Source organism: Miscanthus floridulus, chromosome 6, assembly GCF_019320115.1.
Source record: "Miscanthus floridulus cultivar M001 chromosome 6, ASM1932011v1, whole genome shotgun sequence".
NCBI lineage: Eukaryota > Viridiplantae > Streptophyta > Magnoliopsida > Poales > Poaceae > Miscanthus > Miscanthus floridulus.
In genome coordinates this window covers 78,154,637-78,173,381 of record NC_089585.1, presented here as the reverse complement: position 1 = coordinate 78,173,381, position 18,745 = coordinate 78,154,637, and the positions used below count along the sequence as shown (strand labels likewise).

Here is an 18,745-nt window from a genome sequence, read left to right as displayed (position 1 = left end):
TGGCCGGTACTGGAGCCCCAGAAGAACTCGAACCAGATGACCATTTACTATAAGGGAACAAAACCAAAGTCAAAACAAAAAGAGGGGTTCAACAACAGGAAAATAATAAAACAACTCACCGATGAGTAACAAGGGCGGCATCATCATCCTCTTCTTCCTCACTCTTGACCAAGGCCACCATAGCACTAGCTAAAAAAGGACAAAAATACTCGGTCAAAGATAAAAACAAACAACAAAAGGACAGAGCGTATTAATATGCTCACCTAAGAGCATGCTAGCTACAACTAGAGTACCTAGATGAGTACTCGACTGGAGAGACTTCTTGGCAGTAGATGGAGCAGAAGAACTATCCGCTCGCCCCCTCTTCTCGAAAGTACAAGGAGCTCGAGGAACTAGACAGGGAACATACTCTACGTATACATCAAGGTTTGCGGAAGAAACGCTAGGAAATATTGTGGTGGTCTGAAACTTACTGGTCAAGGATGCCCCAGCAAGACTACCCCCAGCCTCCACATTTGTAGGGAAATCATCAAGGGGAATTGGATCAGCAAAATTACACCCCAATTCCTATAAAAGAGTCAAACGATAAGACAAGGAAGATTAAGCAAAAGTGGCTACGACAAAAGACATTCAAAAGTACCCACATAAGAAAAGAACAACTCACAGCAGGGGGTGGGTTGTTAGCATTGTACTCAAGGACAACAAGCAGGACGATGCTTACTCCTTTCAACATCTTCTGAAGATGCTCGAGCACCTCCTCATCAGTCAACTCAAGGGTAGGGACCATACGAGAAGGGTCCTCCACCCTAGAGTACTCGAAACCATAGTTTTCTCGCTCCTTCAGAGGTTGAACTCAGCGGCAAAGAAAACTAGAAATAATCCCAAAGCCGGTCAAGCCTTGCTGTTTCAGAGTACAAATCCTCTCAAGAAACGGCTTGATCGCCTAGACCTCAGCCGTCGTCATAGGGTTCTTTTCCCATCGGTCATTAACCAAGGGACCAGATCTAGAATGAACGGATAGAGGAGGAATCAAGTTGGCGGCATAAAACTAGTCAGCACACCAATCCCTTACAAAATCAACCAGGTCATAGTCAAAGAATTTGCTCTTAAAACCCTGGCGAAACTGAATCCCGCAGCCACCAAGAACATTGGTGTCATCACGGCGGGGTTGTGGCTTCAGGCGAAAGAAGTAACGAAAGAGAGAAAGAGAAGGAGGAATTCCAAGGAAAGTTTCACAAAGATGAACAAAAACAGAAAGATGAAGGATAGCATTGGGAGCAAGATGGTTTAGGCTAATCCCAAAATAGTTGAGAAATCGGTGAAGAAAGGCAGAAGCAGGAAGACAGAGACCGGCATGGATAAAGGAGATGAAAAGAATAATCTCACCAGGACCTAGAGCAGGGACCCGATGCTCGCCTAGAGATCTCCAATCAGCAATATCCTTGCTCTGAATCAAACCATCACTAACAAGCTCGCAAAGCTGATCTTCAGTTGTCGTTGGAGCCGGCCAGATCTTCTGAGCAGCCCTCATGGCCATGAATTCTTGATTTTCAATAACGGAGAGCGATGCTTCCTTGTCGACAAAGATCGATTGGGACTTACTCGCCGACTTCTTCCTACCCATATAATAGCAAAAGCAATGGGGCACTAAGAATCGAGAAGACTCAGACGGTAGCGCTCAGATGACGACAGCAATGGCGATGGTGGAGTTTTGAAGGCTAGGGTTTCAAGGCAAAGGCAAGGTACCAAAGAAAAGGAGGAGAAAGGCCTTTAAATAGATTTTTCACCAGTAAAAACATGGCCCACCAGGCCTGTTTTAACATGGCATGGAGATGCAATAGTCTATTTACTAACACAACTAAAATGATGGACGACACAAATCCACACAATGGTACAGTTCAACGGGCAGATTTTAGACTTATCCATCCAGCACCACGATGGAGTTATCACATTACTACAAAAAGAACTCATCAGCCATGAAGCAACGAAAGGTTACCTCACAAGGGACGCAACAACCCGATCCTTATAGAAAGAACTCGGGAATCTCATAAACAACCGGGACATCAGCAGAATAAAGAATGACAGCTCAGAAGACAAGATTCTTTCTATTATAGTTCCAAAAAAGAGAAGATTACACATCTTACAAGACCCAATGAACTTGGTACTACGACAAGCGAGGTAGCAAAGAGGAACCCAGACACAGCTAGACTCTAGAATGACTACGTGTTCCAAATTGCTACTCAGTAGAACAAACCACACTCGGCTATACTGTTTTCTTCAAAGGATAGACGCAGTGCATCCAAGGCAGAAATCAACAGCACAGCAGGACAACATGGAGCAGAGAAGGCCCGCAGGCATCTGTCTACCCAAGTCTAATGTGATACTAGATATGGTGTTGATCTGCACCGGACAGTCTCAGGGCAGGCGACGAGGATCAACCCAAAACTACCAGATGAAGGAATGTATCCCACATCACAAGACTCCCTCCAACTACCGCCACGTACTTCCAAGTACAATGCTGCTACGGCATTAGCCTACCTCTAATCCCTATCACAAGACTCCCTCCAGCTATGGCAAGATACACAAGAACTACAAAACACGCCCAGGGGCTGCTCTACTTCAGTAACTATCATATTCATGACTATGGAGATTTCAGACCACGCAACAAAGTGCTCGATGAATCAAAATAGCACACTAGAAGGGTATTTATAGACCAAAAAAATGATGCACATAGACCGGGAGCACCAACAGAACAAACCTAACAAAGGACACAGTGAAAAGACAGAATTCAATGAAAGAGGACTTAGGCGTGAAGGAATAGTACTTAAGGATGAGCATATTCGAAAGGATATACCAACACTGTACAACCCGTGAACAAACAGCATTTATACTCAACTACCACCATGCAACTACACCTGACAAACAGCAAACTACCAGAGAATATGCCAAGACCCTGTATCCGAGTTCTTTTTGAATAAAATAACCTGGAAATGTGCTCAGGGGCTGCAACAGGAAAGGTTTTCAATTCTTCAAACAACCCAGAATCAAGACCCTCCAACTTTTTGTTCCAAATAGCAAGAGGCCCGGGGGCTAAACTCGATGAGTGCATTTTTTCCTTCAAAAAAGCGCACATCACACAGAAGACTTCCTCAAGACAGCAGTTTTTCAAACAACATAAGATTCAAGACCCTCCAACTTTTTGTTCTAAATAGCAAGAGGCTCGGGGGCTACACTCAATGAGTGCACTTTTTCCTTCAAAAAAGCGCACATCACTCAGAAGACTTATTCAAGACAGACCACTTCAAGACCACACGACAAAGTGCTCGATGAATCAAAACAGCACGGACATAGCTATATCCGAGCTCTTTTTGACAAAGAACCCGGGTATACGCTCAGGAGCCCTTCGATGAAGAATCAAAGCAAATTCAAGAGAAGACCCTCTAGCTCCTTGTGCCAAATAGCAAGAGGCTCATGGGCTACACCCAAATAGGATTACTTTTTTCTTCAAAAAGGTACACACCACGCGAAGATCTCATGAAGCGCTACACGGTTTCGCTTAGGAAAGCACTCGGACGACGCTTGTTCCTGCTCGACAAGACCGAAAGGAACAAGATGAGGCTTCCAAAGCTTAACCATGAAGTGCTTAGGGCCTTGTCAGTGCGGGACCCATGGGATACCCCGCAAGGAAGGGAGAAGATCTAGTCTAACTAGGATTCTTCCCCTATAATCTTAGTAGTAGTAGTATTCTGTAATCCTACTAGGAACTCTCATTGTAAACCAACTAGGATTCTGAACTCCTAACTATATAAAGGAGGGCAGGGTTCCTAGAGAAAAAAGACAATGGTACGACACAACACTTTATAATCAATCCAACGCAAAGGCTAACGCCGACTAGACGTAGGGTTATTACTCGATCAAAGATCGAGGGCCCAAACTAGGATAAATCGACTGTCTCTTGCGTTAACCGTCGAGTTCTACATATGCTAAAGCCCAAACAAACTGCCCTAGGTACCCTCGTGGTAGGCTATCAGTGGTAAAACATCGACAGGTAGTGAGTTCAAGAACACTAGAATTGATGAGTTATGTGATGAATGTGGAATTAGACATCAATTCTCGGCCAAGTACACTCCATAATCAAATAGCCTTGTTGAGAGGAAGAATAGAACACTCATTGATATGGCAAGGTCTATACTTAGTGAGTACTATGTGAGTCAATCTTTTTGGGCTGAAGCTATCAACACGGCTTGCTATTGTAGCAACCGCCTCTATTGTCACCATTGAAAGAGAAGACACCATATGCGCTCTTGAATGGTAGAAAGCCCAACATTATATATTTTCAGGTCTTTGGTTGCAAATGCTATATCTTGAAGAAAGGCACTAGATTGGGCAAGTTTGACAAGAAATGTGATGAAGGATTCCTACTTGGTTATTCCACTACAAGCAAAGCATATAGAGTTTGGAATTTGGATAGTGGTACTCTTGAGGAAGTTCATGATGTTGAATTTGATGAAACCAAGGGTTCACAAGTAGAGAATGAGAACTTGGAAGATGTTAGAGGCATTCAACTTTCAAATGCCATGAAGAACATGGATGTTGGTGAATTGAGGCCTAGGCAAGTAAATGATGATGAAGACGATCAAGTGCAAGTGCTCTCCAACTCAAATGTGCAAGATGATACAAATCAAGCTAGTGCAAGTGGCTCTCATCATAATGAACAAGATCAAGTGGCTAGTACATTATCTCAACCTAATGATCAAGCAAGTGCATGCAATCAAGTTCCATTGCTCCAACCAACAAATATTGCAAGGGATCATCCATTGGACACTATCATTGGTGATATTTCAAGAGGTGTGCAAACTAGATCAAGATTGGCATCATTTTATGAGCATTTCTCATTTGTGTCATCCATTGAACCAAAGAAGATAGATGAAGCTTTGAAGGATGTTGATTGGGTGAATGAAGCTTTGAAGGATGTTGATTGGGTGAATGCTATGCATGAAGAATTGAATAACTTCATAAGAAATCAAGTATGGGAATTAGTAGAGAGACCAAAGAGACACAATGTGATTGGAACCAAATGGCTCTTTAGAAACAAGCAAGATTAAGATGGGATAGTAGTAAGGAACAAAGCAAGATTAGTAGCACAAGGCTATACACAAGTTGAAGGTCTTGACTTTGGAGAAACATATGCCCCGGTTGCTAGATTGGAAGCAATTAGAATCTTGCTAGCCTATGCTTGTGCTCACAACATCAAGCTCTATCAAATGGATGTCAAGAGTGCATTTCTCAATGGCTAAATCAATGAAGAAGTATATGTTGAGCAACCTCCCGGTTTTGAAGATGATAAGAAGCCCAACCATGTGTATAAGTTGAAGAAAGCTTTGTATGGCTTGAAGCAAGCACCTAGAGCATGGTATGAGAGATTGAGGGACTTCCTACTCTCTAAAGGATTCATAATGGGCAAGGTTGATACTACTCTTTTCATCAAGAAGATTGGAAAAGACTTGTTTGTGTTACAAATCTATGTTGATGATATCTTGTGATGAGTTTGGAAAGATGATGGCTAATGAGTTTGAGATGTCCATGATTGGAGAGTTAAGTTACTTCCTTGGTCTTCAAATCAAGCAATTGAAAAATGGTACATTTGTGAGTCATGGCAAGTACATCAAGGACATGATCAAGAAGTTTGGCATGAGTGATAGCAAAGTCATTACCACACCAATGGGAACAAATGGCAACTTGGATAGTGATGCAAGTGGAAATATGGTGGATCAAAAGTTGTATCGGTCTATGATTGGAAGCCTACTGTATGTGACCGCATCAAGGCCGGATATCATGTTTAGTGTATGCATGTGTGCAAGATTTTAAGCCTCACTAAGAGAAAGTCATTTGAAGGCTACAAAAAGAATATTGAGGTACTTGAAGCATACACCAAATGTTGGTTTGTGGTATCCCAAAGGAGCAAAGTTTGAGCTAGTTGGTTACTCCGACTCGGATTATGCGGGATGCAAGGTTGAAAGGAAGAGCACCTCGGGCACATGTCAATTGTTGGGAAGATCACTTGTTTCATGGTCATCAAAGAAGTAAAATAGTGTTGCATTATCAACCGCCGAAGCTGAATACATATCCGCCGGTAGTTGTTGTGCACAAATACTTTGGATGAAGGCCACCTTGAGTGATTTTGGAATCAAGTTCAAGAAAGTGCTATTGCTATGTGACAATGAGAGTGCAATCAAGTTAACCAATAATCCGGTTCAACATGCAAGAACAAAGCACATTGATGTCCGCCACCATTTCATAAGAGATCACCAATAAAAAGGGGACATTTGCATTGAGAGTATAGGCACCGAAGATCAACTTGCCGATATATTCACCAAGCCATTGGATGAGAAAAGGTTTTGCAAGCTAAGGAATGAGTTGAACATATTGGATTTCTCAAATTTGTGTTGATGCACTCCCCACTTATATGACATGCCTCTCCTTTGAGCAATCCAAGGTAAAAGTTGATTGGCATGGCATACATCCTTGCTAAGGACATGTTTAGTGCATCTAGTCATCTCTCCATTTTATTAGGCTTATTCATGAATATCAAATAAATTTGATGATTGTATGGTACCACTATTGCTTCCATGCTTATTTTGATCTAGTGGTAGCATATGACATGTTTGTGGGCTTGTAAACCTAGTGTTTAATCTAGAAAATGAGCTTTAAGTGTTTAACTCAACATGGTACAAGATAACCCTTATTTGGAGGTGTGAAGAAGCTTGTCCTTGGATCAAACCGAGTTAAATATCTTTGGCAAATGATCTAGATTGAACCAAATTTAGGAAAATGATCCTCACCCCATTGATTGACATTGATAATCTCAAACTATGTACATTTTGAACCTTTGTGGTCATTGATGACAAAGAGGGAGAAAAACAAAGATACTAGTGTAAAAACAAAGATATTAGTGTTATGGGGAGAAAAACAAAGATAGTAAAAATATTATAGTTATGGGGAGAAATAGTGCACAAAGATAGTAAATAGACACCAAAGGGGAGAGAAATAAAGATATAAGTGATAGGGGGAGAATTTGACATATGGGGAGAGATATGACAAAGGAAAGGAATTAATTAAAATTTTTTAGCACACAAGTAGGGGGAGCAAGCTCATGAACTTGTATGGTGCATTCAAATGTGCATTTCATATATTTGCTTGCATGGCATAAGTTCTAAATTTAAAATATCCATGCTTGTGTGATGTATGCTAGTTATAAGATTGAATGATGAAATGAAATCACTAGATAACTTTCATTTCCATGTAAGTTTTTACAAGTGGTATCTTTTCAAAGTGTTGTTTCCAAGTGGTATCAAGCTAACCATGATGCTAAGGATGGTATAATGGTGCACTCCGATTGGTATCATGCTTCAAAGGTCTATCTTTTATACCTTAGCATCATTTGGTAGACATTGTCTCCTATATTTTCTATCCAAGCATATGTGCAAGCTACAATCCAAACTCTTAGCACATATGTAGGGGGAGCAATTGCTACCATTTGGGGTTCATAAAACTTGTCCATATCCTTTTACACATGGTAAATATGCTTGGGCAAGCAACATGGATTCAGTTGAATTTTAATTCATATCTTTGTGCAAGGGTTGTCATCAATTACCAAAAAGGGGGAGATTGAAAGCTCTAGTTTGGTTTTGGTGAATTGATGAAACCCTAAGTGCTAACCTAGTTTATCAAGTGATCATGAGATAGGTAGCACACTCCAAGTGGTGAAGCAAATGAAGATCATAGCATGATGATGATGATCAAGTGCTTGGACTTGGAAAGAAGAAAGAGAAAAACAAAAAGCTCAAGGCAAAGGTATAAACCATAGGAGCTATTTTGTTTTGGTGATCAAGACACTTAGAGAGTGTGATCACATTTAGGTTTGATAGCTATACTATTAAGAGGGGTGAAACTCGTATCGAAATGCGGTTATCAAAGTGCCACTAGATGCTCTAACTCATTGCATGTGCATTTAGGATCTAGTGGAATGCTAACACCCTTGAAAATATTTGTGAAAATATACTAACACATGTGCACAAGGTGATACACTTGGTGGTTGGCACATTTGAGCAAGGGTGAAGAAGTTAGAAGTGAAAAGGAGTTAGTCTCGCTGGTCACAAGGTGACCGAACGCTGGTCTCTAAGGAACCGACGCGTCCGGTCAGTTGTAATAGCAAAGATGCTGGCATCAGTCAAACGACCGGACGCTGGGTCGCTCAGCGACCGGACGCTGGTAGGGTGTGTCCGGTCGTGTTGTCGGGTAGCGCAGAGAAAAGTCACTGAGTGACTATATGCTTGCAGGGTCCGGTCAAGCACGTCCAGACGCGTCCGGTCAAAGAAAGACATCTCTGGATGCTTACTGGAAACGACCAGACGCTGGGGCTCAGTGTCTGGTCACATTGAGCTGTTGTGTCCAGTCAACAGATGATCGTTGAAATCTAATGAACAGTATTTGAAGCAGGGGACACATGGCATGAATCATGTGACCGGACGTTGAGGGCCAGCGTCCGGTCGATTGGACCAGAGCATCTGGTCGATCGGACCAGAGCATCCAGTCACCCCGCGCTGTGCCCAGTGAAGGGGTACAACGGCTCTATTTCCTAGGGGCTTCTATTTAAGCCCCATGGCCGGTTGAAGCTCACACTTTTGGCCATTTTCATTGACATAGCAACCTTGTGAGCTTAGCCAAAGCCCTCCCACACATCTCCATCATTGATTCATCATCTTTATGAGATTGGGAGAGAATCCAAGTGCATTGCTTGAGTGATTGCATCTAGAGGCACTTGGTGTTCATGTTTCGCTGTGGGATTCGCTTGTTACTCTTGGTGGTTGCCGCCACCTAGATGGCTTGGAGCAGCGAGGATCGTTGAGCGGAGGGTGGTGATTGTCTCCAGTTTCGATCGTGGTGATTGTGAGGGGTTCTTGACCTTTCCCCGGTGGAGCACCAAAAAGGTACTCTAGAGGATTGCTCGTGGCTTGTGTGATCCTCATCTTGTGTTGGTTGTGCAGCACCCTATTGAGGGTTTGGCGTGTGAAACCAATTAGCGCGTAAACCTCCAAGTGAGTGAATCGCCACAACAAGGAGTAGCTTGCCGGTAAGCAAGTGAACCTCGGTAAAAATCATTGTGTTCATCCTTTGATTCCGAGGTGATTGGTTTTTATTGTTATTCATCCTTGTGATTGATTGGTTCCTCCATATACATAGTGGTATAACCTTCTTGATCACTCTCTTTACATTAGCGCAAACTAGTTGTCAAGCTCTTTAGTGTAGCTAGTTGTGAGAGCTTGCTTGCTAGGTTGGTGTGGCTCTTTAGTTAGCCTTTGAGAGCTCACTAACATAGTGTAGTGTCATAGCTATTGTGTGAATAGATACTATCTAAATTAGAATTGTGGTAGGTGGCTTGCACTTTGAGTAGGCTAGCGCAACTCTTGCTTCGTCTCATAATTGTCTAACCTTTTGTTAAGTGTTGTTGTAGAAATTTTTATTAGGCTATTCACCCCCCTCTAGCCATTAGGACCTTTCACTACTAAGCTTGTGCTACCGACCAAGGTACTAAGTTACCTACTATTACCACTAACAAGTATGAAGCATGACATACATTACCATAGCAACTAAAGGTATTCTTACTCCTAATACCGATTTACCTATATATGATAAAACAGGGATAATAGCTACTCTATTTATCAACTTACTCTAGGGCTACAAAAATTACAGTGAGTACATAATAATCTAATGATCTTACTGTAAATTTTCATGGCTAAAGCTATCATCAATTTACCATAAAAATTTCTACAAATATTAAGCTAAGTAATACTAAGCTTTCTAAATCAAATTTATGAACCTATTAGTATCATAGCTAACTGTAAACTAACTACACTAACAGATAGATGGCATTTTTGTGAACCTAACAAATTTTGTTTCACTATTTTTGGACACCTACAAGATGTTCTACAAATTATCAAAGTTTAGCTCACAACTAAATTGAATAAGCGCTTGTTAATTCACTAGAAAATAAGAAACTAAACTTCACCACGTGACCCATCTCGTGGCTCAGCCCACTCTCGCAATACCCGCGCGCGCTCCCGTGCAGCACACCGGCGTGGCCTAGCATGGCATGGCCCACGTGTGACAGCGGCCCACGGAGGGAAGACCCACGCGCATGCCGCATTATGCAAAAGAGCCCTTAGCTTCCAATCAAATGGAACCATAGTCCATTCTACTATTCCCCTCTCTCACTGACTCTCACACTTAACCCCCTGGGTCACTTCGAATTCGTGTCACGAACTCCCTGGCTAGAAATAACAGAGGCTGTGGCCTCTCTGGCCAAACGTCGGCGAGCACAGACCTCCCCGGCACCAACCAGCACCACCATGACACTCTACGTGCAACGCGCAACAGATCGAGGTAACAAACACCATGAATGGTGCAGCACAAAGGCGTAGCCATGTGCCATGGCGGGGTCTAGCCATGGCAACACCGACGTCGGTGAATTTACCTAACTTAACGCCACTACCGCCACCCGGTATCCATCTACAGGCTAAGAGCAACAACATCGAAGTCCTAATTGAATCACTACCACTCCCAATCACGCTGGCCATGGGAACGGCATCTAATCTAGTTCGCTGGCGATAGCGAAAGCGTCCTGGGTGACCTAGACCCTAATCGGCTCAACCACGTACCCTAGGAGCAAGAGGGCCTCACTAGAGACATGATGGATGGGCTGGACAAAGTCACGAGGCTCGACAATGGGGTTGGCCATGTGCGCTAGGTGGTTCTAGTTCACGCGCGGTCGCGGTGAAGGCGTTCCCAGTGACCTGCTGCTCCGTCGACGAAACCGCTTCACGGGCGAGGCAAACAAGGCAAGAAGACGCAAAAGCCCTGCTCAATTGAGACAAAGGAGCAAGGAGCATCGCCCTGGCTGAGCACCTGCCTCGCCGTCCATGGCGGACCGCCATGGGGAAAACGTCCCACATTACCTCACTGGAGCACGAGAACTCATCGGGTCGACTCCATTCGTAGGCTAACTAATAGGTCTAGTTGGGTGCATGGTGAATTGGAAAGAGGTGGACTACACATGACCAATTTGATGGGCGATGTCGTTTGGCTTAATGGGGTCAACGGCGGCGAAAATCCAATTGAGGCCCCGGCACCATACGGATGCAACAGCAGTAGGCTTGGCACAACGCTAGACTTCCACGTGACCTCCAAACGTGCACACTTATGAAGATGGGCCAGGCTCTGCGGTTCAGCCTTGGCGCGGTTCGGCCGGCGCGGTGCCATTGCAGGCAATGGGATGGCGGCTTGTCATGGTGCGAATTTCTACTTAAGGAAAAGGACGGCAGTGCGATGAAAAAGACTCCATGATGTGCGTACGGGTCCAACACGGCGACACGGCGACGTATGAAAAAGACTCCCTTGATATTGAGCCTTTGGATCATCTTCTCCACCTTGTTGATAAGCTTGATTGATTCTTCATCAAGGTCAGAGGTGGAGGAGAAAGATTGATCATCATCACTTGAATCTTCATCATCATCATCATCCTCATCTTCTTCTTCTTCATCTTCACTTGAGGAGCTTGAGCTTGAGCTTTTCTCAACTTGCTTGTCCTTCATCTTCTTTTTCTCGCTACATGCGAGAGCTTTGCCTTTGCTTGATGAAGAGGCTTCTTCTTGACCCATCTTGCATGACATTTCAAATACCACTATCTTGCCAATGACTATGGCCGGGGTCATGGTGCTCAAGTTCTCCATGTTGTGAAGGATGGTGATGATGCTTGCATATTTCTTTTGTGGTAGCATGGAGATGATCTTCCTCACGATATCCGTATCATCTAGGTTTGTTAATCCTATTGAATGGAGCTCATTGATAATTAGATTCAAACGAGAATACATATCACGAACAAGCTCATCATCATTCATTGTAAAGGAATCATAATTTTATTTAGCTAGACAATATTTTTACTCACGGACATTAGAAGTGCCATCATGGACCTCTTGGAGTTTTAGCCAAATTTCATGTGCTGTATTTAAAATGGACACTTGGTTAAACATATCCATGCTAAAAGATTCAAATAAGCAATTCTTAGCTCTAGCATTGAAATGTATTTCCTTTTCTTCACTCTTTGTGGGTTTATCGGGATTCTTAATGGGTTTCATCCTGTTACGAGTGACTCTCCAAACTTCCAAATCAACCGCCTCAAGGTAGCAAGCCATTCTAACTTTATAATAGGGGAAGTTAGTGTCGTCAAAGTGTGGAGGACTAGAGGTATCCATCCCAACCACTCTAAATAGCGTCGGCTCAACAACAGTTAAGCCAAAGGTCCAAATTGAGCCAACCGGCTTCGATACCAATTGAAGGGGACCGTGACGGCTAAGATGGGGGGTGAATTAGGCAACTTAAAAATCTACTTCTAAATTATGGCCTCTTTTACTAACCTTAGCAAAACCTATGCAAAAGATAAACTATCTAAATGTGCAACTACGGTTTTGCTAATGTGTTGCTATCTCTATCGCAAAAGGAGTAATACAATCAATGTAAATGTGGAAGCTAAAGAGCAAGGTAGAGATATGCAAACTCCCATTGATGACTCCGATATTTTTACCGAGGTATCGAGAAGCGCTCAAGCTTCCCCTAGTCCTCGTTGGAGCCCCTCGCAAGGAATCCCTCGCAAGGGCCAAGCTCCTAGTCATGTAACTCCATGGATAGCCTCGGGCCTTTCCCACGCGCAAGTGGGTCTCTGACGTGCCTTCCGGCAGGCCTCTCCCGGATGCTCCCCGCCGTCATCACTATCAAGCTTCCGGCCAAAACGTCGCGGGCCTTGTTCCCTCTGGTACACGGTGGCGGCCACACCACCACAAACGTGGTTGATGTGATCTCGCAAGACTACAAGCCCCTCTGATGTACAACAATGGTGCGCGCAAGCACCGAGTGGTAAGAGGTATGCAAACCTCACTAAACACTAGGCCTAAACCTAGAGCAAGCGCATAAGCAGTGGTCTAATCAACCTAAGCACTTCGCAAAGCACCTATGCTAATCACCTAATGAAACACTAATCACTATGCAAGTGGAGATCACTAAAATGGTGTATCAACACCCTTGGTATGTTTCCTCAGCTCCCCACTTCTCAAATGGCTGGTTGGGGTTGTATTTATAAGCCCCACTGAGAAAGTAGCCGTTGGGGACGAAATCCCGCTTTTCTGCTACTGACTGGACGCTGAAGTCATCCTAGCCGGACGCGTCCGGTCATCCCGACTGTTAGAGCCGCGATCCACTGATCGGACGCTGCCAGCGTCCGGTCGTAGTTTTGCCGCTCTGGAACCTCTCTGTACTCAACCGGACTCTGTTGTCCTGCATCCGGTCGATTAGCCGCAGCGTCCGGTCCAGCGTCTGGTCGCTGCTGCTGACGCCTGTTGCCGAGCTTCTTGATCGGAGCGTCCGATTGCTTTCTGCCAGCGTCCGGTCCAGCGTCCAATCACTTTGGTGAGCTCATTTCTTTGTGATCTTGCGTCCGGCTTGGTTCCTATCTTCGTGCTTGGACTTTACTTATATCTTGGGTCTTCTCTTGTACTTCTAAGATCTTGCTTATGGTGTTGATCATCGGATCATCACATCGCCTTCATCCAAGTCATGTCTTGCATCCTATTGAACTACAAAACAATCACTTGCAAATTCATTAGTCCAATTTGGTTGTGTTGGTCATCAAACACCAAAATCCAAAGTAAATGGGCCAAGTGTCCATTTTCCTTACAGTCTTCTTACTCTTTTTTTAGTTTATGAAATGGCATGTGATTCATCACCATCTCATCTCTCAGAAACTAATGTAATTAGATCTTATTTGGATCACCTAGAGCTAAAGTTTAGGTAGACTAAAGCTTAGTTAGACTAAAGTTTAGATGGACCATTTTTAGTCCAGTGCTAAAAGTGAATTAAAAGTAAAAAAAGCTTTCTGGCCTAGACATAGACTCATGTGTACCTTTTATTCTAGAAGAATCCTCCACACAAAGGTACTCCTCATGCATTACCTGCAATATGGGTGAATAAACCCTGAGTACACAATGTACTCGCAAGACTTATCCGTCTAGTGGGAATAATTTCCTGACTCCAAGGGATATGCAAAGCTTCATGGTTTGCTGGTTTTCTTTTTGTAGAAAGCAATGCTAATAGTGAGTCCTTATTTATGTTATTATTACCAGCCGTATTAATTTATTATCTAGCCAGTCTATAATAGCACTTGTTCTACTTTTAAGCAAGAGTTGAGCAATTAGTTCCATTTCATCACCTTTATCTTTCAGTTCTTACTACGCTGCTAGAGTTAAGACAAGTCATACTGACTCAGCGGTGATTCACGAACCAATGTACCTAGCTAGGTACCCTAAAAACACATGCCCCGCTTGTACCCTAGGCACAAGTAGGACCAACCCATCACCCTCCTATCCTGGGTGTCTAGGTCCCTGTCCAAACATGGACTCCAAGCCCCCACTCCTGAGTCCTAGACTCAGTGCGGTGCAAGGACCTCCACCATCCCTGCCTCCAATCAGTCGGTCCAGAAAGAGCCAGATCCAAGACAAGAGAGCAACAAGTCTTCCCTGCGCCCATACCCAAGTATGTACTCAGGATAATAGATCTATGACTTGCCTAGCGTCCATTGCAACGGCCGGTCCTTAACTAACATAGACATGGAAAAAGTGTAACCAAGCTATGCCCTATTGGCCACAGGACACAACCTCATATATATATTTAGTGATCATAAAATATGGGTTATGCACCGGGGCTTGCCTTGGGCAGGCGGTGGGTCAGCAAAGTCAGCACCAAAAGGCTCTGGGGCTCCCTCTAGTATGAGGATCTCCTCCTCGTACTCCTCAATGACCTCTTCATAATCTTGTTCATCCACTGGCACGAACTCTACCAACTCGTGATCTATATGCATGAATAATGATGCAACACTTAGTAATACGGCAACAACAACTATTAAAATAAAAATACATCTATCTAACTACTTGAAAGCTCTAGTTTGGTTTTGGTGAATTGATGAAACCCTAAGTGCTAACCTAGTTTATCAAGTGATCATGAGATAGGTAGCACACTCCAAGTGGTGAAGCAAATGAAGATCATAGCATGATGATGATGATACCATGATGATGATCAAGTGCTTGGACTTGGAAAGAAGAAAGAGAAAAACAAAAAGCTCAAGGCAAAGGTATAAACCATAGGAGCTATTTTGTTTTAGTGATCAAGACACTTAGAGAGTGTGATCACATTAAGGTTTGATAGCCGTACTATTAAGAGGGGTGAAACTCGTATCAAAATACGGTTATCAAAGTGCCACTAGATGCTCTAACTCATTGCATATGCATTTAGGATCTTGTGGAATGCTAACACCCTTGTGAAAATATGCTAACACATGTGCATAAGGTGATACACTTGGTGGTTGGCACATTTGAGCAAGGGTGAAGAAGTTAGAAGTGAAAAGGAGTTAGTCTCGCTGGTCACAATGTGACCAGACGCTGGTCTCTAAGGAACCGACGTGTCCGGCCAGTTATAACAGCGAAGACGCTGGCGTCGGTCAAACGACCGGACGCTAGGTCGCTGAGCGACCGGACGCTGGCAGGGTGTGTCCGGTTGTGTTGTCGGGCAGCACAGAGAAAAGTCATTGAGTGACCGGACACTTGCAGGGTCCGATCAAGCACGACCTACTCCTCTCCGAGCCACTTCGCCGCCGATGACTACCTCTTCTCCACCTGCGGCATCACCCGAGAGCAAGCCACGAAAGCCGCCAAGTGTATCTCCCACTAGAAATCGTCCTCCAACGCCGACGCAGTGCTCTCCTTCCTCATCGGCCCGGCGCTCGGCCTCACCAAGGCCGACATCACGCTGCTCGTGGCCAAAGACCCGTGCATCCTCAACTACAGCATCGACAACACCCTGCGGGTCCGCGTGGACCGCTTCCGCAGCTACGGCTGTTAGGTTTGATCTCCCACCAGTTAGGCCCAACGACCTTTTGGGCCTTGTTCTCGCGCCTTGATCGGGGGCACCTAACCCTACATGGTTGGTGGGCCCCCGTCACACTGCGCTATAAATAAAGGTGGGGGCCGATAGGCTCTCAATACGAGGTTCACCTAAGCCGCCACTCCCCACCGATATTTCCCATCCCGATCCGAGAGGGGCGCAGCCAGTGACGGGAAGCCGCCACCGTCTCCACTGCGCCACCACTTCACTGCACCGACTCCTCTCTCCACCAAACATTGCTGCCGACGCGTAGATGGCATCAGCGAATGAGACCCTGGCCGGCGCTTCCACCACTCCGACTACTTTGACCACTACGGCCTTCGATGGTCTGCGACTTCATACTCCACCTATCTCTTTTCTCCCTTTTATGTCTCTGTAGTTCATGCATTAGGTTTTGTGTATATACTGTGATTCAAGAACATGTACCCCTACTTTACTGTGTACCCGATCTGTTGAATATGAATGAAATGAATCTAACATTGGTATCAGAGCCAGTTTTATTGAAAAGAAAGATCGAACGATTGAACCAATTTCCGATCGGAAAGAACATGAACGAGCCCTAACTCTAACCCTAACATGAATGGATGAATGGGGTCCTACCTGGGCCCTTATCCCACTGGCGGCATCCCCACCGCGTGGGACAAAGACCGAGCCATCGGCCCTCGCCGACGTGCCAAACTAGAACCCAAACCCTAGATCTAAATCCTTGTTTAGATAAGAGAAAAGCAGAGGACCCAGTGAGAGGTGAAAATGAATCTGACGCTGATTTCGCTGCTCGAAAGCATGATCATCCTAAAATAAGAATGAAATATGACCTTGAACATAGGCAATGGACTCTCTCCAACCGCAAGTGCCTGTTGGTGGCCAAGGCCACCATAGAAGAATAGATAAGGGGCTCAATCCCTGAATGTGCTACTACCACAGAATATCTTAAGAAAATCAAGAGTCAGTTTATTGGGTCTACCAAGGCCACAGCAAGTTCACTGATTAAGAAGCTTGTGAATGAGAAATTCACTGGTGGTAGCATAAGAGAGCACATTTTGAAGATGAACACTACGACATCTAAGCTAAAGAAAATGAATTTGAAGGAGGAGGATTTCTTGATTCATTTGATTTTTGCTTCTTTGCCAAAAGAATATGACACCTTCATTGTGAATTACAATATGCAGCCTGAAAGATGGGGCATAGAAAGACTCATCTCAATGTGTGCTCAAGAAGAGGAGAGGATAAAGTCCTCACAGGGTGAATCCGCTCATTTTGTGAAGGATAACAAAAGAAAGAACTTTAATGGCAAGAATTCTAAACAACAAGGGAAACCTAAGTGGGATAAGGCCTCTTCCTCCAATTCACAGAGAAAGAAACCCTAGGATTCTGAGAATCAGCAGTATGGTGGAGCTGAAAAAGCTCAGTGCAAGCACTACTTCAAGAAGGGACACTACAAGAGGGATTGTCCAGACTTCCTGAAATCTCTACTAAAGAAAGGTGATGAATTTATTACATTTGTAGATGAATCCCTATATTTATGTTATGATAAATCCACTTGGTGGGTTGATTCAGGTGCAACTACTCATGTTGTAAATTCCTTACAGGGGTTAAGTGGGACGAGAACCTTGCAAAGAGGAGAAAGAACTATTAAAGTTGCAAATGGAGTGCAAGCCAATGTTGAAGCCATTGGAGTTTTTTCTTTAGAATTGAATAATGGTTTTGTACTTAGACTTAAAGAAGTACTTTATGTTCCCTCTTTGCGTAGAAATTTAATAAGTGTTTCGAAACTTGATGATGATGGAATTGATTGCTATTTTGGTGGTGGCAAGTGTAAGATACTGGTTAATAATAAATGTGTTGGTCTCGCCTTCTGACAAGACAAGCTTTATTTATTATCTCTTGCTGAGAATGCGAACAATGTATGCGATGAGAATGTGAATGATTCCCCATCTGCGAATGTAACTAAGAAGCGGAAGAAAATTGATACTGTCTCTTCAAAATTATGGCATTGTCGCTTGGGCCATATTTCGAGGGGGAGAATAGAACGATTGGTTAAGGAATCAATTCTTCCGCACTTAGAATTTTTAGATTTAGAACAATGTGTTGATTGTATCAAAGGAAAGTATGTCAAGAAAATTAAGAAAGATGCCAAACGAAGCACAGAAATTTTAGAAATAATCCACATAGACATATGTGGTCCTTTTCCTGTGAAAAGTGTGGATGGTTATGATTCGTTTATAACATTCACAGACGACTACTCTTGTTATGGCAATATTTATCCAATTAAAGAAAGATTGGAAGCATTGGATAAATTCAAAATATTTAAAACTGAAGTTGAAAATCAGCACAATAAGAAAATCAAGATAGTACGATCAGACCGAGGTGGAGAGTACTATGGGCGACATACCCCATATGGCCAAATTCCTGGACCGTTTGCAAAGTTCCTACAAGAAAATGGCATTGTTGCTCAGTACTCCACACCGGGGGAGCTTCAACAGAATGGAGTGGCTGAAAGACGTAACCGTACCTTAATGGATATGGTAAGAAGCATGATGAGTTACTCCACATTACCGATTAGTTTATGGATGGAGACACTGGAAACCGTCATTCACATACTTAATCGAGTACCAAGTAAATCGGTGCCTAAAACACCGTATGAATTATGGACAGGAAGGGAACCCTCACTTAACCATTTGCGTGTGTGGGGTTGTCCGGC

General features: G+C 43.8%; 1 pseudogene; it reads left to right on the top strand.

Moving 5' to 3' along the window:
- Nucleotides 1–18,745, top strand: part of LOC136460728 (transcription termination factor MTERF2, chloroplastic-like) — a 28,744-nt pseudogene that overhangs the window by 6,217 nt on the left and 3,782 nt on the right.